The sequence below is a fragment of the Heteronotia binoei genome, chromosome 9 (assembly GCF_032191835.1).
Source record: "Heteronotia binoei isolate CCM8104 ecotype False Entrance Well chromosome 9, APGP_CSIRO_Hbin_v1, whole genome shotgun sequence".
In the NCBI taxonomy this organism is placed as follows: Eukaryota; Metazoa; Chordata; class Lepidosauria; order Squamata; family Gekkonidae; genus Heteronotia; species Heteronotia binoei.
This window is the reverse complement of record NC_083231.1, coordinates 120213599-120237257: the sequence shown is the minus strand read 5'-3', so window position 1 is coordinate 120237257 and position 23659 is coordinate 120213599. Positions and strand designations below refer to the sequence as shown.

General features: G+C 50.1%; 2 non-coding genes across 2 annotated transcripts; both read right to left on the bottom strand.

Moving 5' to 3' along the window:
* Positions 1-11544: 11544 nt before the first annotated feature.
* Positions 11545-11621, bottom strand: TRNAA-AGC (transfer RNA alanine (anticodon AGC)). Its single transcript has one exon. It is a non-coding gene; the product is annotated as a tRNA-Ala (tRNA).
* Positions 11622-22980: 11359 nt separating this feature from the next.
* On the bottom strand, positions 22981-23052 carry TRNAP-GGG (transfer RNA proline (anticodon GGG)). The gene has a single exon. It is a non-coding gene; the product is annotated as a tRNA-Pro (tRNA).
* Between the last annotated feature and the right edge of the window lie 607 nt (positions 23053-23659).

The following is a 23659-nucleotide window of genomic DNA, read 5'->3' as shown; positions in this document are numbered from 1 at the left end:
CACTATGTTTTAACGTATTTTTCTTCTAATGGCAAACTATATGTATGTTACATGTTAAAAGGTAAATTAGTTGGATGAAAAAAATTCTGAGAAAGAAATGCGCTCTTTTTGACCCAAACTTATGTAATAGCGATCGACGGACATTCTCGCATTTTGACATATTACGCTTTTATTGCTTTCTCACGCTCATCCTACCCAGATCAAAGGTTTGCTCAATTTGTTAATTTTGCTATTCTGTCATTGGATCTTAAATTTCTACCATTTTGCATTCTAAACCACTGCCTACCAGCTCTATGCAGCTCTGCTCACTGTACCTCATTCCTCGTCTGATGAAGTGTCCTTGGAGCACACGAAAGCTTACGTTCTGAATAAAACTTTGTTGGTCTCAGGCCTCGGATTCAGTGGGAGCTCACAGGGGCACAGCTCCTGAACCTTTCTGAGAGTTCTACCTCCTCCTTCTGAGGGTTCCACCTCCTCCTGAGAGTTCCACCTCCTCCTTCTGAGAGTTTCACCTTCTTGTCCATTGAATAGTAGGTGCAGCTGCATAACAATCCCTGGATGAGCTCTACTACCTATTTTTCTACAAAACGACCCCTGGTTGGTCTTAAAGGTGCTCTTGACTCCTACTTTGTTGTATGAAATAACTGTTGAAAGATCCAGATGAAGAAGGCCATTGATGCCGAAAATGTTCCTGGCATTGCAGCTATCTTCTGACAGTGGCTCTTTGGGGAGGGACGGTGGCTCAGTGGTAGAGCATCTGCTTGGGAAGCAGAAGGTCCCAGGTTCAATCCCCGGCATCTCCAACTCAAAAGGGTCCAGGCAAATAGGCGTGAAAAACCTCAGCTTGAGACCCTGGAGAGCCGCTGCCAGTCTGAGGAGACAATGTTGACTTTGATGGACCAGGGGTCTGATTCAGTAGAAGGCAGCTTCCTATGTTCAGATGTTCACTGCAATTGTTTGCCTCTCTAATTGATGCAAGCCTGGATGACCAGACACTAATACTATTTTGCTCATTTAAAAAGACAGCGGACTATTGCTACTTGCTCTGGACGGATGAACCTACCTTGACTGTGCTGAAATGGACCATAGGAACACGGGGACCTGGTCACTGTGGAGGACTGTCTCATTTCAATTGTATGACAGGGTGCTTGATATGCATAAGAAGAAGAAGACTGCAGATTTATACCCCGCCCTTCTCTCTGAATCAGAGACTCAGAGCGGCTCACAATCTCCTTTATCTTCTCCCCCCACAACAGACACCCTGTGAGGTGGGTGGGGCTGAGAGGACTCTAGAAGAAGAAGGACTGCAGATTTATACCCTGCCCTTCTATCTGAATCAGAAACTCAGAGTGGCTCACAATCTCCTATATCTTCTCCCCCCACAACAGACACCTTGTGAGGTGGGTGGGGCTGAGAGGACTCAAGAAGAAGAAGAAGACCGCAGATCTATACCCTACTGTTCTCTCTGAATCAGAGACTCAGAGTGGCTGGCTTACAATCTCCTATATCTCCTCCCCCCACAACAGACACCCTGTGAGGTGGGTGGGGCTGATAGGGCTCTGACAGAAACTGTCCTTTCAAGGACAACTCCTGAGAGAGCTATGGCTGACCCAAGGCCATTCCAGCAGGTGCAAGTGGAGGAGTGGGGAATCAAACTTTTTTCTCCCAGATAAGAGAGCTATGGCTGACCCAAGGCCATTCCAGCAGCTGCAAGTGGAGGAGTGGGGAATCAAACCCAGTTCTCCCAGATAAGAGTCCGAGCACTTAACCACTACACCAAACTGGCTCTCAAACGACACCAAACCTCAAGTAAGAGGACTTTCAGTAAGAGCGTGTGTTGCAATAAACGGTGATAGTTTTTGTGGGCTGTTTGCGAGTGGTTGCACCTTCTCTTGTATGTTCTTGGTTTTGTCATTATTTTTTGTCCAAACCCCGCCCCCTCCTTTTTCTTTTGCTGGTCAGAATAAAAACCCTCTGCGGCTGGTAGTTTTGTTTCTGTCGTAGGAGCGAGCGCAGCCTCTCCGGGAGTCACACTGCGATTGACAAGACTTGTGCAAGGATCCTAAAAGGAGTAGCTTCATTGCGGGTCCATGGGGCCCGTCCAGGGAAACAAGAATGCAGGCCGATCCATTGCCTGCATTTATGAGTTTGATTGGTTTTCTCAAAAGTTGAGGGTAATGGGCAAGAGGGGGTAGAAAATTATAGTTACAAATATATCTTAATCTGCATGCAGTATACTTTCTTAGAATACGGATCGACATCTAATATACTTTCTTAGAATGCATATATTGTCACATATTATTATCTCGTAACTTTAAATCATCGACGCTTTGCTACATTTATGTTGGAAGCCTTCTTATTGAAGTGCCTATTTAAGTTAACATTTCCAACAAAAGCAGTCTTATAGTAAAAGATACAGGAGAAAGGAGATATAAGTTAAGAAGATAAGAGAAGCCATGTTAGATCAGGCCATTGGCGCATCCAGTCCAACACTCTGTGTCACATAAGAACATAAGAGAAGCCATGTTGGATCAGGCCAATGGCCCATCCAGTCCAACACTCTGTGTCACATAAGAACATAAGAGAAGCCCTGTTGGATCAGGCCAATGGCCCATCCAGTCCAACACTCTGTGTCACATAAGAACATAAGAGAAGCCATGTTGGATCAGGCCAGTGGCCCATCCAGTCCAACACTCTGTGTCACATAAGAACATAAGAGAAGCCATGTTAGATCAGGCCAATGGCCCATCCAGTCCAACACTCTGTGTCACACAGTGGCCAAAAAAAATTATATATACACACACACACACACACACACATATACACACTGTGGCTAATAGCCACTGATGGACCTCTGCTCCATATTTTTATCTAACCCCCTCTTGAAGGTGGCTATGCTTGTGGCCGCCACCACCTCCTGTGGCAGTGAATTCCACATGTTAATCACTTCCTTTTACCCATTTTAACCTGACTGCTCAGCAATTTCATCGAATGCCCACGAGTTCTTGCATTGTGAGAAAGGGAGAAAAGGACTTCTTTCTCTACTTTTTCCATCCCATGCAGAATCTTGTAAACTTCTATCATGTCGCCCCGCAGTCGACGTTTCTCCAAGCTAAAGAGCCCCAAGGGTTTTAACCTTTCTTCATAGGGAAAGTGTTCCAGCCCTTTAATCATTCTAGTTGCCCTTTTCTGGACTTTCTCCAATGCTATAATATCCTTTTTGAGGTGCGGCAACCAGAATTGCACAGTACTCCAAATGAGACTGCCCCATCGATTTATACAGGGGCATTATGATACTGGCTGATATGTTTTCACTTCCCTTCCTAATAATTCCCAGCACGGCGTTGGCCTTTTTTTATTGCAAATGCAAGTTCACACCAAAGTATCGTAAGAGTCTTGCATATCTAGCCAAAGATATCGCTTCGCCCAGTATTTCCTTGCTTCTTCCTTAGATTTCCCAGCCAACAACTGGGATAAGCAGTCCAGCTCAGCCATTTCCAGAATTTTCCCCACCAAGTCCATTCTCATTGCCTGCATTTAAAGGGGAAGACCAGATCTCTGCAAAGACACAGCAAGGTCTTGCTCTTCTAGGGGGAGAAAAATCCCACCCCTCTCTTTCCTTCAGGATGAGCCAAAGGTGGCCAAACTTGCTTAACGTAAGAGCTGCATAGAATAAACGTCAGCTGAATGTCAGATATTTGAGAGCCACAAAACGTGAACGTCAGATGTTTGAGAGCTGCAAGGAAGGAAGGAAGGTGGGCATGCAAATAGGTGGGGAGGGAGAGGTAGAAAGTAAGCAACTTTAACTTTCAATGCATTCTCCAAGTTGTCAGCTGGCTTGGCTTGGGGGAGTGATTTAAAGAGACAAATGCCTGCTCCAAGCTGGCTGACGGGGCGGTGGGGGCTTTGAGAGCCACACTATATAGAGAGCCACACTTTGAGAGCCAGTTTGGTGTAGTGGTTAAGTGCGTGGACTCTTATCTGAGAGAACCGGGTTTGAGTCCCCACTCCTCCACTTGCACCTGCTGGAATGGCCTTGGGTCAGCCAGAGCTCTCTTATCTGGGAGAACTGGGTTGGATTCCCCACTCCTCCACTTGCACCTGCTGGAATGGCCTTGGGTCAGCCAGAGCTCTCTTATCTGGGAGAACCGGGTTGGATTCCCCACTCCTCCACTTGCAGCTGCTAGAATGGCCTTGGGTCAGCCAGAGCTCTCTTCTCTTGGAGAACCGGGTTGGATTCCCCACTCCTCCACTTGCAGCTGCCGGAATGGCCTTGGGTCAGCCAGAGCTCTCTTATCTGGGAGAACCGGGTTGGATTCCCCACTCCTCCACTTGCACCTGCTGGAATGGCCTTGGGTCAGCCAGAGCTCTCTTATCTGGGAGAACCGGGTTGGATTCCCCACTCCTCCACTTGCACCTGCTGGTAGGGTGGCCAGACCGTCCCGGTCTCCCGGGACATTCCCGGTTCTGGCCACCCAATCCCGGCTCCCGGGCTGCCTATACCGGGACCATTAAAGGTCCCGGTTTAGCCAGCCCCGGAGGCGGTGGGCCGCGGGCGCCGGCGGGGAAGGCGGCGAGTGAGGGAGGGAGCGTCCCTGCGCCTGCGCAGGGCCCCTGCGCACGCGCAGGGACGCTCCCTCCCTCACTCGCCGCCTTCCCCGCCCGTGCGCGGGGCCCGGCGGCGGTGGTGGAGGCCTCTCCGTGGCCTCCGCTGGTCGCTGGAAGCCCTCCAGAGACTCTGGAGGGCCTCCAGCGACCAGCGGAGGCCGCGGAGAGGCCGCGGAGCACCCGGCGCTGGTCCCGGAAGGCCTTCCAGAGCCTCTGGAAGGCCTTCCGGGACCAGCGCCGACCAGCGAAGGCCTCCCCGCGGCCTCCGCTGGTCCCTGGAGGCCCTCCAGAGTCTCTGGAGGGCCTCCAGGGACCAGCGGAGGCTGCGGAGAGGCCGCAGAGCAGCCGGCGCTGGTCCCTGGAGGCCTCCAGAGGCCAGCGCCGGCAGCTCCCTCCCTCCCTCGCCGAGGCCGCCGCCGCCGCAGGACTCGCCGCCGCTGGACTCTCCGCCGCTGGACTCGCCGCCACCCAGCAGGTAAGGGGGCCGAAAGCGGGGGGGGCCCAGGGGGCCGACGCAGCGGCACGCTGAAGCAGCCTGTCGGTCACTTCCGGGTTCCTGTCCTGCATCTCGACCTGTGACAGGCTGCTTCGGCGTGCTGCTGCACTGGCCCCCTGGGCCCCACAACGATGGGACCGATGCCACAGGGACGGGCTCGAAACACTCTATAACCCCTCAAAAGAACAGCAGTCTAGCTCGCTTCCCCCGAGCCCTGCCGCCATAAGCCTCAAGGGGGCTCATTTTGCGGCATCTCCCGGCGGGAGGGTGGCACCCGCACGGGACACATATCAAATGAAAGAGGGGGCGCAGGGCTATCAGAAACAGCCGGCGGAGGGAGTCGGGAGACCACCCCACTGGGGGATCCACACCCCGAAAGTGATGAAGGTGGCGCAGATAGAGCCAACAGAGGAAACAGGACAAAATAAATAGGCTGCATTATGCAGCACAGTTGAGAAAGTGCCTTATCCCATATACTGATGAAGTATATACAGGATTTCAGAACAAAATTGTTTCCGGCGGTGATATTTGGGGAATTTTTGGGGATGTCACAGGAAGTGCTGTGAAGTCACTTCCTGTTTCCGGCAGTGGCATTTGGGGGAAATGATGTCATTTGGGGGAAATGATGTCACAGGAAGTGATGTCACTTCCCATTTCCGGCAGGTGACGCGGGGAAATGATGTCACAGGAAGTGATGTCACTTCCTGTTTCCTGTGGTGGCATGACGTCACCGGAAGTGACGTCGCCGGTAGTGACGTCACTTCCTGTTTCCGGCGGCACACGCGCTTCGCGTGCGCGCACCCCTACCTTCCCCCCCCCCCCAACGTGTCCCTGGCTGGCCTTCAGACATTATGGTCACCCTACCTGCTGGGATGGCCTTGGGTCAGCCAGAGCTCTCTTATCCGGGAGAATCGGGTTGGATTCCCTACTCCTCCACTTGCACCTGCTGGAATGGCCTTGGGTCAGCCAGAGCTCTCTTATCCGGGAGAATCGGGTTGGATTCCCTACTCCTCCACTTGCAGCTGCTGGAATGGCCTTGGGTCAGCCAGAGGTCTCTTATCTGGGAAAACCGGGTTGGATTCCCCACTCCTCCACTTGCAGCTGCTGGAATGGCCTTGGGTCAGCCAGAGCTCTCTTATCCGGGAGAATCGGGTTGGATTCCCTACTCCTCCACTTGCACCTGCTGGAATGGCCTTGGGTCAGCCAGAGCTCTCTTATCTGGGAGAACCGGGTTTGATTCCCCACTCCTTCACTTGCACCTGCTGGAATGGCCTTGGGTCAGCCAGAGCTCTCTTATCTGGGAGAACCGGGTTGGATTCCCCACTCCTCCACTTGCAGCTGCTGGAATGGCCTTGGGTCAGCCAGAGCTCTCTTATCTGGGAGAACCGGGTTTCATTCCCCACTCCTCCACTTGCACCTGTTGAGATGGCCTTGGGTCAGCCATAGCTCTCACAGAGCTCTCCTTGAAAGGGCAGCTGCTATAAAAGAACTCTCAGCCCTACCTACCTCACAGGGTGTTTGTTGGGGGGGGGGGTGGAAGGTAGAGGAGTTTGAGATTCAGAGTATAGGGCAGGATATAAATCCAAAATCTTCTCCTTCTTCTTCTTTATATGTGTGAAAGAGCCACATGTGGCTACCAACTCACAATTTTGCCACCCCTGTGATGCATGCTTGCCTTGGCACATTTCCGGCTCCCGCAGTAACTCTCCGTGGTTCTAATATATTTATTCATCTGTCTGCAAATCCGTCCTGCCATCTTGAAGTATTCCCGAGATCCAGCAGCCAGGTTGCACTCCACTCCCCAACAAGTTCCTTTCAGCCTTTCGGATCTAATCAACCTTAAATCTGAATTCCAAAAATATTCTGCTCCGAAACCATTCTGTGCTCTCCGTGAGACTGTGTTCCCATCTGCTGCAGGTGGTTGTGGGCCCCAGGTCCATTCTGCATAACTCGGGCTAGAACAGGGGTGGGGAACAGTGGCTCTCCAGATGTTTTTTGCCTACAACGCCCATCAGCCCCAGCCATTGGCCATGCTGGCTGGGGCTGATGGGAGTTGTAGGCAAAAAACATCTGGAGAGCTACTGTTGGCAACTGGGCTAGAAGGTCCCCCCAGCCTCTTATCTGGGGCATATAATTAGCCATTCATCAACTTCCATTGTCGTGGCCAGCTTATGGGATCCCCCAATTTGATACTCAAGTTGATGGAAACTGTTAACAACCGAGAAGGAAAGGGATGGAGACTCAGCTAGAGGCAGGGGTCATTTTATAGAAAAAAAGGTGCTGGAGCTTACTAGCACAACTCATAAGAACATAGAATCGTAGAGTTGGAAAGAAGCTTCAGGGTCATCTAGTCCAACCGCCTGCACAAAGCAGGAAACTCACAAACAGCTCCCCCTAAATTCACAGGATCCACATTGTTGTCAAATGGTCATCTAGCCTCTGTTTAAAAACCTCCATGGAAGGAGAGCCCACCACCTCCTGAGTTGGAAGGAACCTCCAAGGTCATCTAGTCCAGCCAGCTGCACAATGCAAGAAACTCACAAACACCTCCCCCTAAATTCACAGGATCTTCATCGCTGTCAGATGGCCATCTAGCCTCTGTTTAAAAACCTCCAAGGAAGGAGAGCCCACCACCTCCTGAGTTGGAAGGAACCTCCAGGGTCATCTAGTCCAGCCCCCTTTACAATGCAAGAAACTCACAAACACCTCCCCCTAAATTCACAGGATCTTCATTGCTGTCAGATGGCCTTCTAGCCTCTGTTTAAAAACCTCCAATGAAGGAGAGCCCACCACCTCCCGAGGAAGCCTGTTCCACTGAGGAACTGCTCTAACCGTCAGGAAGTTCTTCCTAATGTTGAGTTGGAAACTCTTAATTTCAACCCGTTGGTTCTGGGTCCTACCTTCTGGGACCACAAAAAAGGAATTCTACACCATCCTCTATAATATAGAGTCTATATGACATCCCTTCAAGTGCTTGAAGATGGTGATTATATCACCTATCAGCCTCCTCCTCTCCAGGTTAAGCATGCCCAGCTCCTTCAGCCTTTCTTCATAGGACTTGGTCTCTAGACCCCTCACCATCTTCATCACCCTCCTTTCTTACAGAACATAAGAGAAGCCATGTTGGATCAGGCAAGTGGCCCATCCAGTCCAACACTCTGTGTCACATAAGAACATAAGAGAAGCCATACTGGATCAGGCCAGTGGCCCACCCAATCCAACACTCTGTCGCATAAGAACATAAGAGAACTCATGTTGGATCAGGCCAATGGCCCATCCAGTCCAACACTCGGTGTCACATAAGAACATAAGAGAAGCCATGTTGGATCAGGCCAGTGGCCCATCCAGTCCAACACTCTGTGTCACATAAGAACACAAGAGAAGCCATATTGGATCAGGCCAGTGGCCCATCCAGTCCAACACTCTGTCGCATAAGAACATAAAAGAACTCATGTTGGATCAGGCCAGTGGGCCATCCAGTCCAACACTCTGTGTCACATAAGAACATAAGAGAAGCCATGTTGGATCAGGCCAGTGGCCGATCCAGTCAATCACTCTGTGTCGCATAAGAACATAAGAGAACTCATGTTGGATCAGGCCAGTGGACCATCCAGTCCAGCACTCTGTGTCACATAAGAACATAAGAGAAGCCATGTTGGATCAGGCCAGTGGCCCATCCAGTCCAACACTCTGTGTCACATAAGAACATAAGAGAAGCCATGTTGGATCAGGCCAGTGGTCCATCCAGTCCAACACTCTGTCGCATAAGAACATAAGAGAACTCATGTTGGATCAGGCCAGTGGCCCATCCAGTCCAACACTTTGTGTCACATAAGAACATAAGAGAAGCCATGTTGGATCAGGCCAGTGGCCCATCCAGTCCAACACTCTGTGTCACATAAGAACATAAGAGAAGCCATGTTGGATCAGGGCAGTGGCCCATCCAGTCCAACACTCTGTGTCACATAAGAACATAAGAGAAGCCATGTTGGATCAGGCCAATGGCCCATCCAGTCCAACACTCTGTGTCACATAAGAATATAAGAGAAGCCATACTGGATCAGGCCAGTGGCCCATCCAATCCAACACTCTGTCACATAAGAACATAAGAGAAGCCATGTTGGATCAGGCCAGTGGCCCATCCAGTCCAACACTCTGTCACATAAGAACATAAGAGAAGCCATATTGGATCAGGCCAGTGGCCCATCCAGTCCAACACTCTGTCGCATAAGAACATAAGAGAACTCATGTTGGATCAGGCCAGTGGCCCATCCAGTCCAACACTCTGTGTCACATAAGAACATAAGAGAAGCCATGTTGGATCAGGCCAGTGGCCCATCCAGTCAATCACTCTGTGTCACATAAGAACATAAGAGAAGCCATGTTGGATCAGGCCAATGGCCCAGCCAGTCCAACACTCTGTGCCACATAAGAACATAAGGGAAGCCCTGTTGGATCAGGCCAGTGGACCATCCAGTCCAACGCTCTGTGTCACATAAGAACAGAAGAGAAACCATGTTGGATTAGGCCAATGGCCCATCCAGTCCAACACTCTGTGTCACATAAGAACATAAGAGAAGCCATGTTGGATCAGGCCAATGGCCCATCCAGTCCAACACTCTGTGTCACACAGTGGTCAAAAAACCCAGGTGCCATCAGGGGGTCCACCAGTGGGGCCAGGACACTAGAAGTCCTCCCACTGTGCCCCCGCAAGCACAAGAATACAGAGCATCACTGCCCCAGACAGAGAGTTCCAACAACATGCTGTGGCTAATAGCCACTGATGGACCTCTGTTCCAGATGTTTTCCCAACCCCCTCTTGAAGCTGTCCAACTCATTTGCACAACGAATTTGCATTTGCCACACACCCTGACATCGCTGGTCTAAATTATATCAGCTCAGATCCTTGGTCTAAATTATATCAGCTCAGCATCTACCTTGAAATGCTTTTTGAATTACAACTGTTGTCATGAAACCTTACTCCCATCATACTTTTTAAATTTCCTTCTCTAATGCGGCCACAGTGGCATGATAAACATTTCCATCTGTGTGCTATACATGTTTTGGTTATGTCCCCATTTTTTTGGATGGGAAAATACAAGAAAGTTTGTCAAATCAGCAAAATTCTCACAGGGGGTGTGAACAACAGAGCCCAGAAGCAAGTATTTGGGGGGCGGGGGGTGGGGGTAAGAAAGAAAGAAAGAACATAGTAACGTATAGAGATTCCAGAGCTCCACTCCGGTGAGCTCCTGAGGTCTGACTAGAGGAATTTCAAGAACACCACAGAGGGCCTCTTTCCTCTCTACCCCTGACAAAGTGCGATTTGTCCCTGCTTTATCTATCCTCTCATGGTTTTTCCAACCCTCTGGACTGCAGGAGGAGACAGAAGAGAGAAGAGAAGAGAAAAGAAAAGCTGACCCAATTAGCTGGGCGCCTAGCAAAGGAACAGAACGTTTCCCTCGTTTGTTTCGCCCATCTTTTCCAGCCCCGTATCGGAGGGGGCATCTGGAGGAGACAGGCTGGAGGCGGGACAGAAAGCGGGCTTTCTTTTATTTCATTTCAGCTGATAAAGATTTTAATTGGAGTGTTTATTTTCCCGGTTCTTCCAGAGAGGCAGATTGACTCCGATAAAGGCTTCCGAGGGCTGGAAGGAAACGGTCGGGAAGACGGATTTGGGCTGTCACCGGCCTCCTGGGACGGATGGACAGCTCACTCTAATACTGAGAGGGTCACCAGGGTACATGCGGGGACTTCTAATGCGCTGGATGCGTGCAAATCTACAGTGACACCCCCTACGCCCCCCCCCCCCAAATTCCCTGGAGGCTCTGAACCAGGATTCCAAGTTATACAACCTTTAATTTATCTTGAGTGCCAGCATTTCTCCCGAAATAGCCATCTAGGATGAAGGTGCCTCTGAGCATGCGCAGAGTTCCCTATGAACACACATGCAATAAACTGCCTTATATTGAATCGGATCATCAAAGTCTGGATTGTCCACAGACTGGCAGCGGCTCTCCAGGGTCTCAAGCTGAGGTCTTTCCCATCACCTTCTGCCTGATCCTTTTAACTGGCAATGCCGGGGATTGAACTTGGGAACTTCTGCATGCCAAGCAGAGGCTTTACCTCTGAGCTATGACCCCTCCTTGGTCTATCAAGGTCAGTATGGTCTACTCAGGCTGACAGTGGCTCTCCAGAGTCCAGCTCTATGTGTGTTCATGTGAATATTCTATTTAGACTGACATCAGCTCTCCAGGGTCTCAGGCTGAGGTCTTTCCCATCCCCTCCTGCCTGGTCCTTTTAACTGGAGATGCTGGGGATTGAACCTGGGAGCTTCTGCATGCCGAGCAGAGGCTCTTCCACTGAGCCACGGCCCTTCTCCATTAGTCTCCAGGGCCTCAGGTAGAGGTCTTTCCCATCACCTCCTGCCTGGTCCTTTCAACTGGAGATGCCGGGGATTGAACCTGGGACCTTCTGCATGCTGAGCAGATGCTCTACCACTGAGCCACAGCTCTTCTCCATTAGTGTCCAGTGTCTCAGGCTGAGGTCTTTCCCATCCCCTCCTGCCTGGTCCTTTTAGCAGGAGATGCCAGGGATTGAACCTGAGACCTTCTGCATGCCAAGCAGATGCTCTGCCACTGAGCCACAGCCCTTCTCCATTAGTCTTCAGGGACTCAGACAGAGGTCTTCCCCATCACTTATTGCCTTGTCCTTTTAGTTGGAAATGCCAGGGATCAAACCTGGGACCTTCTGCATGCCAAGGAGATACTCTACCACTGAGCCACAGCCCTTCTCCATTAGTCTCCAGGGTCTCAGAAGGTCTTTCCTATCTCTGCCTGGTCCTTTCAACTGGAGATGCCAGGGATCAAACCTGGGACCTTCTGAAGGCCAAGCAGAAGCTCTGCCACTGAGCCACAGCCCTTCTCCATAAGTCTCCTGGGTCTCAGACTGAGGTCTTCCACATAATAACAATAATAGTTTGGTGTAGTGGTTAAGTGTGCGGACTCTTATCTGGGAGAACCGGGTTGGATTCCCCACTCCTCCACTTGCACCTGCTAGCATGGCCTTGGGTCAGCCATAGCTCTGGCAGATGTTGTCCTTGAAAGGGCAGCTTCTGTCTGAGCTCTCTCAGCCCCACCCACCTCACAGGGTGTCTGTTGTGGGGGGAGAAGATATAGGAGACTGTAAGCTGCTCTGAGTCTCTGATTCAGAGAGAAGGGTGGGGTATAAATCGGCAATTCTTCTAATACTAATAATAATAACAACCCCCCGCTCTGCCAGGGAAGCTTGCTTGGTGATCTCAGGCTTTCAGCCTGACCTACCTCGCAGGGTTGTTGTTAGGATCAAATGGAGGCAGGCAGGATGTTGTAAGTCACTTTGGGTCCCCATTGGGGAGGAAGGAAAGGAAAGGTCCCCTGTGCAAGCACCAGTCGTTTCCGACGCTGGGGTGACGTTGCTCTCATGACGTTTTCACGGCAGATTTTTTACGGGGGGGGGGTTTGCCCTTGCCTTCCCCAGTCTTTTACACGTCCCCCCAAGCAAGCTGGGGACTCGTTTTACCAACCTCGGAAAGATGGAAGGCTGAGTCAACCTTGGGCCAGCTACCTGAAACCAGCTTCCCCCGAAATCGAATTCAGGTCGTGAGTGGAGAGTTCAGACCACAATACTGCAGTACTGCTGCTTTACCACTCTGCGCCACGGGGCCTCTATTGGGGAGGAAAGGGTCATGTAAATGAATGAATGAATGAATGAATGAATGAATGAATGAATGAATGAGCAAGCTTGATGGTTACAGACATACGTAACAAGCGGCTGCATCTGAAACACAGCCCGGCGGGGTCGATGCTTCACCGGTGTGTTGCTTTCCAGTCGCCTATAATACTCTAGACCGGCTTGTGGCACCCATCTTGTCCTGTGATGCCTTAAGAGTGAGACTGATCCAGTAGGGCCAGAATTAGAATCCAATACTCCCTCTAAGCTGTGGCGTTCCTCCTTCCCTACTTCCCCGGCGCTGCAATGCAGTGCTGCACTCTGCCCCCCCCCACCCATGAGGCCGCACCCCGCCAAGGCTGGAACCAGAAGTGAGGGGGAGTGGCTCAGTGGCAGAGCATCTGCTTGGCCTTCTGAAAGTCCCAGGTTTGATCCCCGACATCTCCAGTTGAAAGGACCAGATAGGGAGCGCGCTTCAAAGCATTAGATGGTGCACTGCCCGCATCGTACCCAGTAGGGCCTACCCTCGTGCGCTCCTCTGAATGCGCCAGGGGGGTGGGCAAAACTCAAGGGAAGGGAGGGAGGGGGCGGGCAGCAGTAGCGGCTGTGGCGGCGGTGGGCAAACTAGGCTGTTGTCATGGGCCCTATTTGGCACCCCCTCCTCCTGGCGCCCTAGGCAACTGCCTAGCGGGTGAGCCCGACCTGTTGCCAGTATGAGTCCGCCTTGGGACCTGTATTCTGTCACTGCATAAAGCTACCTGGATAGGGCATCGTGTTTTTATCAGATTGTTCCTCTTTGTTCTCTCCTTGAAACTCCCATTTTCGTGAACTCTTACAGCTGCCTCTTCTCCCTCCCTTGCTCCCCCCTCCCCTCCTGGCTGAAACTTCCCAGGTGTTTAAGCATTTCTTCATAAGGAAGAGGATCCCGATCTATTCTGGTAGCTCTTTCCAGTCCCTTCTCCGGCGCTTGCTGTAATCTTTAGTTAATTTAAAATAAAGAATCCAATTACGAGGTAATAACAGACATACAATAGACTTAAGCGGAAAAAAACCCACCCCGGACTTGGAAGTATCCAAATTAAAAAGAGAGCTTTAAAAAGAAAAGAAAAGGTAGAAAGATGCACATAAAGATGCTTGTTTGTTACGTACAAGCACATTCGCTCATGCTAGGGTAGCCAAGTCCAATTCAAGTAATATCTGGGGACTTTGGGGGTGGAGCCAGGAGACACTGGGGGTGGAGCCAGGAGCAAGGGTGTGACAAGCACAACTGAATTCCAAAGGGAGTTCTGGCCGTCACAATTTAAGGGACCGCACACCTTTTTAAATGCCTTCCTTCCATAGGAAATAATGAAGGATAGGGGCACCTTCTTTTGGGGCTCATAGAATTGGACCCCCTGGTCCAATCTTTTTGAAACTCGGGGGGTATTTTGGGGAGAGGCACTGGATGCTATGGTGCAAATTTGGTGTCTCTACCTCAAAAAAACAGTCCCCCCCAGAGCCCCAGATACCCGCGGATCAATTCTCCATTATTTCCTATGGAAAGAAGTCTCTCATAGGGAATAATGGAGTGCCCTGATGACTCTGAAGCAGGGGGAGGGCCTCCAAACCGGGGGATCCCCTGCCCCCACCTGGGGATTGGCAACCCTAGCTAGTGCTCTGAACTGCATAGCGCAGGCTAGCTCTGTCTTGTCCGTTGTCATGAAGTTTTCAAGGCAAGAGACGATTTGGCATTGCCTATCTCTGCAAAGAGCCGGGGCCGGAATTCTAGCAGGGGCTCCTTTGCATATTAGGCCACACACCCCTGACGTAGCCAATCCTCCAAGAGCTTACGAGGCTCTTTTTTTGTAAGCTCTTGGAGGATTGGCTACATCAGGCAGGTGTGACCCAGTGTTCCCTCTAGGCTGAGTAAGCGTGAGATAGCTCACAGATTTTTAGCCTCTCGCTAGCTCACACTTTTTTGCCTTAGCTCAGGAAGGATGAACCCAGAGCGCACACATTGATGCAGGAGCTTTAATGCCGGCAGCTCACGAAGTAGAATTTTCGCTCACAAGACTCTGCAGCTTAGAGGGAACATGGGTGTGGCCTAATAGGCAAAGGAGCTCCTGCTAAAAAGCCATAGAAACCCTGGATTCCCTTGGCCGTCTCTCATCTAAGTCAGGGGTGTCAAACTCATTTGTTATGAGGGCCGGATCTGACATAAATGAGACCTTGAGAAAAACAGCACACTCCTGCCGTGTGTCATTTGGAGTACTGTGTGCAGTTCTGGTCGCCACACCTCAAAAAGGATATTATAGCATTGGAGAAAGTCCAGAGAAGGGCAACTAGAATGATTAAAGGGCTGGAACACTTTCCCTATGAAGAAAGGTTGAAACGCTTGGGGCTCTTTAGCTTGGAGAAACGTCGACTGAGGGGTGACATGATAGAGGTTTACAAGATAATGCATGGGATGGAGAAAGTAGAGAAAGAGGTACTTTTCTCCCTATCTCACAATGCAAGAACTCGTGGGCATTCAATGAAATTGCTGAGCAGACAGGTTAAAACGGATAAAAGGAAGTACTTCTTCACCCAAAGGGTGATTAACATGTGGAATTTACTGCCACAGGAGGTGGTGGCGGCCACAAGCATAGCCACCTTCAAGAGGGGTTTAGATAAAAATATGGAGCAGAGGTCCATCAGTGGCTATTAGCCACAGTGTGTGTGTGTGTGTGTGTGTGTGTGTGTGTGTGTATATATATATATATATATAAATTTTTGGGGCCACTGTGTGACACAGAGTGTTGGACTGGATGGGCCATTGGCCTGATCCAACATGGCTTCTCTTATGTTCTTACCTGCACCTTTAAAACAATGAATAGACTTAGAGCAACAGCTGAATTTCATTGGTAGCCTTAGGCTTCTAGCTAAGGAACCCACCTTTGGCATATTGAACGTTCTCAAATGCTGAAGGATTGGCAGTGGCGTTCCAGAAAGAATTTAAAGAATTTAAAAATGTGGAAAGCCAGGGTGAGTCAAGTTCTCGAAGTACTTTAATCAATGCTGCCTATTGTTCCAGTCTGTAAAAGTCATTATGCGTTTTAGGATTTCTTAGAGATGTATTATGGCACTTCAACTCTACTGAACCTATAAGTGCAAAAGACGGTCCCTGGAAGAAGGATACTTCCGAAATGAGACTGGACAGGTTCTTTCATCATTCGTTGAACTACAGTTTAAAATGGCCTGGTTTTTTGGACAGTAGCTGTGTCGTGCATAGGAGGGGTTTATTATCTGTATCACTGAATCGTTTGTGAGTTTACAAAAAAAAATCACTTACCGTGGATTATACTGAGTATTTACATGGAGTGAGTGTGTGAGTCAGTTTGGTGTAGTGGTTAAATGCGCGGACTTTTATTTGGGAGAACCGGGTTTGATTTCCCATTCCTCCATTTGCAGCTGCTAGAATGGCCTTGAGTCAGCCATAGCTCTGGCAGAGGTTGTCCTTGAAAGGGCAGCTGCTGTGGGAGAGCTCTCTCAGCCCCACCTGCCTCACAGAGTGTCTGTTGTGGAGGAGGAAGGTAAAGGAGATTTTGAGCCGCTCTGAGACTCTACGGAGTGGAGGGCGGGATATAAATCCAATATCTTCATCTACCTCACAGGGTGTCTGTTGTAGGGGAGGAAGGGAAAGGAGATTGTGAGCCGCTCTGAGACTCTTCAGAGTGGAGGGTGGGATATAAATCCAATATCTTCATCTACCTCACAGGGTGTCTGTTGTGGGGGAGGAAGGTAAAGGAGATTGTGAGCCGCTCTGAGACTCTTCGGAGTGGAGGGCAGGATATAAATCCAATATCTTCATCTACCTCACAGGGTGTCTGTTGTGGGGAGGAAGGGAAAGGAGATTGTGAGCCGCTCTGAGACTCTGAAATTCACTCTGGAGGGCAGAATATAAATCCAATGTGTTCTTCTTGTTTGTTTTTCTTCAGTTCTATTTACCTCCATGGTCCCAATCTCTACTGACATAAATGAAAACTTGTCAAGCCGGGCCATATGTGCCATAAAATGTAACGCCAGGTAGCAGAGATATAAGCTTTATAAAAGACACACATAAAAAGACATACGTAACAAGAGGTTGCATCTGAGAAAATTTGCAAGGGGCCCCCTGAGATTTGACTGTCTAGGGGCCTCCCCAGCCAGCTTTAATCCAGCACTGGAAAAAGCCCTTAATTTCTGGTAAAGGTCAAGGTAGTCCCCTGTGCAAGCACCAGTCGTTTCCGACTCCGGGGAGACGTTGCTTTCACAATGTTTTCATGGCAGACTTTTGACGGGGTGGTTTGCCGTTGCCTTCCCCAGTCCTCTACCCTTTCCCCCCAGCAAGCCGGGGACTCCTTTGACCCACCTCGGAAGGATGGAAGGCTGAGTCAACCTGGAGCCGGCTACCTGAAACCATCTTCCGCCGGGATCGAACTCAGGTCGTGAGCAGAGGGCTCCGACTGCTGTACTGCGGCTTCACCACTCTGCACCGTGGGCCTCTGTTTCTGTGAAGGAAAGCACAAACCAGAAGGCAAGCCTATGACCAAGATGAAGCTGAAACCACGTTCACGGCGAATGCCCAAGGAGAATTTTGTAAACTAGAAGACTGGAAGGCTTGCTTCCTCCATCCCTTCTCTTTATAGCCGCAGCTAACGAATGTGCCTCTCCTCCTCTTCCCCTCCCCCCCCCTCTCCCTTGTTTGGATGGAATTACAACGTACTTATGGGAAAGAAGTACAGAAATCTAAAGAATAATGGCCAGTTAGCAACGGTGGGATTTATTCCAGTCCAGATGGTTATCCTGTATAAAATACAGCCTGTGCCGAGTGATTGGGTTAAGAGAGATTTAAGGCTGTGGGATTTTGCAAACGGGGGTCCTAGACTTTTAGGATGTGTAACCCTTTCCTGGCTTGGCTTGCAGGAAGGCAGCATAGGGATGCTGGGAACGAAGCAAGGAGCTCCTGGTCTCTCCGTAGCTGGGTCAAAAGGAGGGTTTGGAGAGGCGCAGGGCGAGTTTTGCCCCTGCGATGCCAGGTTCCCTCTAAGCTGCAGAGTCTTGTGAGCAAAACCTCTACTTGGTGAGCCACAGGTATTAAAGTGGCGAGCGGCTGCATCCATTAGCGTGCTCTGGGGTCAGTTTTCCTGAGCGAAGATAAAAAGGCGTGAGCTGAGGGCTAAAAATCGGTGAGCCGGCTCACACCAACTCAGCTTAAAGGGAACACTGGTTGTGGCAGGCTTTGTTTCGCATGATCCTGTTCCCTGGATAAATGTGAAGAGCACGGAAAGCTTTGGACTTTTTTGGAAACTGTGCGTCACATAAGAACATAAGAGAAGCCCTGTTGGATCAGGCCAATGGGCCATCCAGTCCAACACTCTGTGTCACATAAGAATATAAGAGAAGCCCGGTTGGATCAGGCCAATGGGCCATCCAGTCCAAAACTTTGTGTCACATAAGTATATAAGAGGAGCCATGTTGGATCAGGCCAATGGCCCATCCAGTCCAACACTGTGTGTCACATAAGAACATAACAGAAGCTTGTTGGATGAGGCCAATGGCCCATCCAGTCCAACACTGTGTGTCACATAAGAATATAAGAGAAGCCCTGTTGGATCAGGCCAATGGCCCATCCAGTCCAACACTCTGTGTCACATAAGAATATAAGAGAAGCCCTATTGGATCAGGCCAGTGGCCCATCCAGTCCAACACTCTGTGTCACATATGAATATAAGAGAAGCCCTGTTTGATCAGGCCAATGGCCCATCCAGTCCAACACTCTGTGTCACATAAGAATATAAGAGAAGCCCTGTTGGATCAGGCCAATGGGCCATCCAGTCCAAAACTTTGTGTCACATAAGTATATAAGAGGAGCCATGTTGGATCAGGCCAATGGCCCATCCAGTCCAACGCTCTGTGTCACATAAGAACATAACAGAAGCCATGTTGGATCAGGCCAATGGCCCATCCAGTCCAACACTCTGTGTCACATAAGAATATAAGAGAAGCCCTGTTGGATCAGGCCAATGGCCCATCCAGTCCAACACTCTGTGTCACATAAGAATATAAGAGAAGCCCTATTGGATCAGGCCAGTGGCCCATCCAGTCCAACACTCTGTGTCACATATGAATATAAGAGAAGCCCTGTTGGATCAGGCCAATGGCCCATCCAGTCCAACACTCTGTGTCACATATGAATATAAGAGAAGCCCTGTTGGATCAGGCCAATGGCCCATCCAGTCCAACACTCTGTGTCACATATGAATATAAGAGAAGCCCTGTTGGATCAGGCCAATGGCCCATCCAGTCCAACACTCTGTGTCACATAAGAATATAAGAGAAGCCCGGTTGGATCAGGCCAATGGGCCATCCAGTCCAAAACTTTGTGTCACATAAGTATATAAGAGGAGCCATGTTGGATCAGGCCAATGGCCCATCCAGTCCAACACTGTGTGTCACATAAGAACATAACAGAAGCTTGTTGGATGAGGCCAATGGCCCATCCAGTCCAACACTGTGTGTCACATAAGAATATAAGAGAAGCCCTGTTGGATCAGGCCAATGGCCCATCCAGTCCAACACTCTGTGTCACATAAGAATATAAGAGAAGCCCTATTGGATCAGGCCAGTGGCCCATCCAGTCCAACACTCTGTGTCACATATGAATATAAGAGAAGCCCTGTTTGATCAGGCCAATGGCCCATCCAGTCCAACACTCTGTGTCACATAAGAATATAAGAGAAGCCCTGTTGGATCAGGCCAATGGGCCATCCAGTCCAAAACTTTGTGTCACATAAGTATATAAGAGGAGCCATGTTGGATCAGGCCAATGGCCCATCCAGTCCAACGCTCTGTGTCACATAAGAACATAACAGAAGCCATGTTGGATCAGGCCAATGGCCCATCCAGTCCAACACTCTGTGTCACATAAGAATATAAGAGAAGCCCTGTTGGATCAGGCCAATGGCCCATCCAGTCCAACACTCTGTGTCACATAAGAATATAAGAGAAGCCCTATTGGATCAGGCCAGTGGCCCATCCAGTCCAACACTCTGTGTCACATATGAATATAAGAGAAGCCCTGTTGGATCAGGCCAATGGCCCATCCAGTCCAACACTCTGTGTCACATATGAATATAAGAGAAGCCCTGTTGGATCAGGCCAATGGCCCATCCAGTCCAACACTCTGTGTCACATATGAATATAAGAGAAGCCCTGTTGGATCAGGCCAATGGCCCATCCAGTCCAACACTCTGTGTCACATAAGAATATAAGAGAAGCCCTGTTGGATCAGGCCAATGGCCCATCCAGTCCAACACTCTGTGTCACATATGAATATAAGAGAAGCCCTATTGGATCAGGCCAATGGCCCATCCAGTCCAACACTCTGTGTCACATAAGAACATAAGAGAAGCCCTGTTGGATCAGGCCAATGGCCCATCCAGTCCAACACTCTGTGTCACATATGAATATAAGAGAAGCCCTATTGGATCAGGCCAATGGCCCATCCAGTCCAACACTCTGTGTCACATAAGAACATAAGAGAAGCCCTGTTGGATCAGGCCAATGGCCCATCCAGTCCAACACTCTGTGTCACACAGTGGCCAAAAAAACAACATCCAGGTGCCATCAGGAGGTCCATCAGTGGGGCCAGCACACTAGAAGGGCCTCCCACTGTTGCACCTCCCCAACCACCAAGAATACAGAGCATCACTGCCCCAAACAGAGAGTTCCATCCATACTCTGTGGCTAATACCCACTGATGGACCTCAGCTCTATATGCTTATCCATTCCCCATTTGAAGCTGACTATGCTGGTAGCCGCCGCCACCTCCTGTGGCAGTGAATTCCACGTGTTAATCACCCTTTGGGTGAAGAAGGACTTCCTTTTATCCGTTCTACCCCGCCTGCTCAGCAATTTCATTGAATGCCCACGAGCTCTCATAAGGTGAGAAAGGGAAGACAAGTACTTCTTTCTCTATATAAGATAGTGGGTTCGATGCACTGAAGAGGCGAGGTGGTAGTGATAACAAGCTCTATTGAGTACAGCATGGTAGGTGGCTGCACTAACAAGACTGGAGAACGGGGCCCGCTGGGGCCAATTATATACAACACTGGGTTTCCGCACTAGCACCTTATTGGGTCATTCAAACCAACAGGGGGGCCGTGATTGGAGCAGGTCAGTCTGGATTTGGATCCTCCTGCCCATTGCTCCCAAGTCCCCCAGCTCAGACCTTCAAGCTCCAGTGAGCCAGGCAGGAACACCATTCATATCAATATTATCAAAGATTTCAGGTTTTCATGGCTGGCATCATCATTAGGGTTTGTAGAATCTTTCGGGATCAAGTGCCGTGTTCTACTGGAGAAAGTTTTCCTTCTCAGCTGTGGAGAACATCCTCAGTGGCGTTGCAGCCGGAGCAGGCGCTCTGACCTTCTTGGCTGCTGTGCATTGAGTGAGGCCAGGGCTGCTGGAGAGCTGCTATTTCTAGGCTGGAGAGGATGTGATGAAAGGGCAATTGCAACGCAATTTCAACGCCACTGAGGATGTTCTCCGCAGCTGAGAACGAAACGTCTGGAAGGAAAACTTTCTCCAGTAGAACACGGCACTTGATCCCGAAAGATTCTACAAACCCTAATCATATCAATATTGACTCACATACATAACACTCCACCTTCTCCATCCCATGCGTAATCTTGTAAACCTCTATCACGTCCCCCCGCAGTCGCCGTTTCTCCAAGTCCTTTAACCTTTCTTCATAGGGAAAACGTTCCAACCCTTTAATCCAAGGGCGGGGAAACCTGTTTTCTGCCAAGGGCCATACGGATATTTATAACATCATTCGCGGGCCGTACAAAATTATCAACTTAAAAAACAGTGTTCCACCGAGGGAGAATGATTCAGGCCAGCAAAATTAATGCAAACGATTGTTTGTCTATCACAGATTTCAGGTTTTCATGGCTGGTAACACCATTAGGGTTTGTAGAATCTTTCGGGCTCAAGTGCCGTGTTCTACTGGAGAAAGTTTTCCTTCCAGACGTTTCGTTCTCAGCTGCGGAGAACATCCTCAGTGGCGTTGCAGCCGGAGCAGGCGCTCTGACCTTCTTGGCTGCTGTGCATTGAGTGGGGCCAGGGCTGCTGGAGAGCTGCTCTTTGTAGGCTGGAGGGGGTGTGATGAAAGGGCAATTGGTTTGTGGATGTGCCCATTGTTTGGTGGGGCTTCCTGGAAGGGTAGTGATAAGGAAACTGGCTGTTGAATGTGACCATTGTTCTGTGTTAATTGCTGGGAGGGTTGGAAGGGGTGTGAACACGGCACTTGAGCCCGAAAGATTCTACAAACCCTAATGATTGTTTGTCTATTTGAAGTCATGTGGGGAGAGCCTAATCTAGTGTGCACATACACACACACATACCCGGCCCACCGCCCTTGGCAAATGCATAGGTCCAGGGCTTTTTTTGTAGAAAAAGCCCAGCAGGAACTCAGTAGCATATTAGACCACATCCCCCAATATTAGCATATTAGGCCACACCATCTGGGATAATCAAGTGCAAACTGAACAGTGACAGTAATTTTTTCAGACCCCGCAGCAATTCTGGACGGCCAGCCAGGCCCCAGGGAGGCTGCCGCATGGCTCGGTTCAGTCCAGCAATCCCCGAGGGCCACAACAAGTGACCACGAGGGCCGCATACGGCCCTCGGGACAGAGGTTCCCCACCCCTGCTTTAACCCAACCCTGGACTTCCTTGGTGGTCCGTCACCCAAGTACAGACTGATTGAACATATGAAGCTGCCTTATACTGAATCAGACCCTGAGTCCATCAAAGTCAGTCTTGTCTTCTCAGACTGGCAGCGGCTCTCCAGGGTCTCAAGCTGAGGTTTTTCACACCTATTTGCCTGGACCCTTTTTTGGAGATGCCAGGGATCGAACCTGGGATCTTCTGCTTCCCAAGCAGATGCTCTACCACTGAGCCACAGCCCCATTCATGGCTCTCCAGGGTCTCAAGCTGAGGTTTTTCACACCTATTTGCCTGGACCCTTTTTTGGAGATGCCAGGGATCAAACCTGGGACCTTCTGCTTCCCAAGCAGATGCTCTACCACTGAGCCACAGCCCCATTCATGGCTCTCCAGGGTCTCAAGCTGAGGTTTTTCACACCTATTTGCCTGGACCCTTTTTTGGAGATGCCAGGGATTGAACCTGGGACCTTCTGCTTCCCAAGCAGATGCTCTACCACTGAGCCACAGCCCCATTCATGGCTCTCCAGGGTCTCAAGCTGAGGTTTTTCACACCTATTTGCCTGGACCCTTTTTTGGAGATGCCAGGGATCGAACCTGGGACCTTCTGCTTCCCAAGGAGATGCTCTACCACTGAGCCACCGTCCCTCCCCGCTGCAGTTGACCCTTCTCAGCTTCCGAGATCTGATGAGACTGGGGTAGCCTGAGTCATCCATGTCAGGGCAAAAGACGAACAGAGGTGGTTTGCCATTGCCTATCTCTGCATAGCAACCCTGGACGTCCTGGATGGTCTGTCATCCAAGTACAGACTGTAGTTGGCCCCGCTCAGCTTCCAAGACCCGAAGAGATCAGGCTGGCCTGGGCCATACAGGTTGGGCTTCGCATCCTCTACACGAGAGAATACAGAAGACGGTCTCTGCGTCTCTGGAGCCAAGCCTTTCACTCAGAGGATCCAGTTGGTGAAATGAACACATTGCAAGGACTCCACATGCATAATTGAGTGAGAAACAGCTCAAATTCCTCAGGGTTTCCAGCCTGACTCTGCCAGGATTTCTATTTCTGTTGGCGGAGTCAGGTGTGTGATTTTCAGCCTCCTCCTTAACCCCCCCCCCAAAAAACTC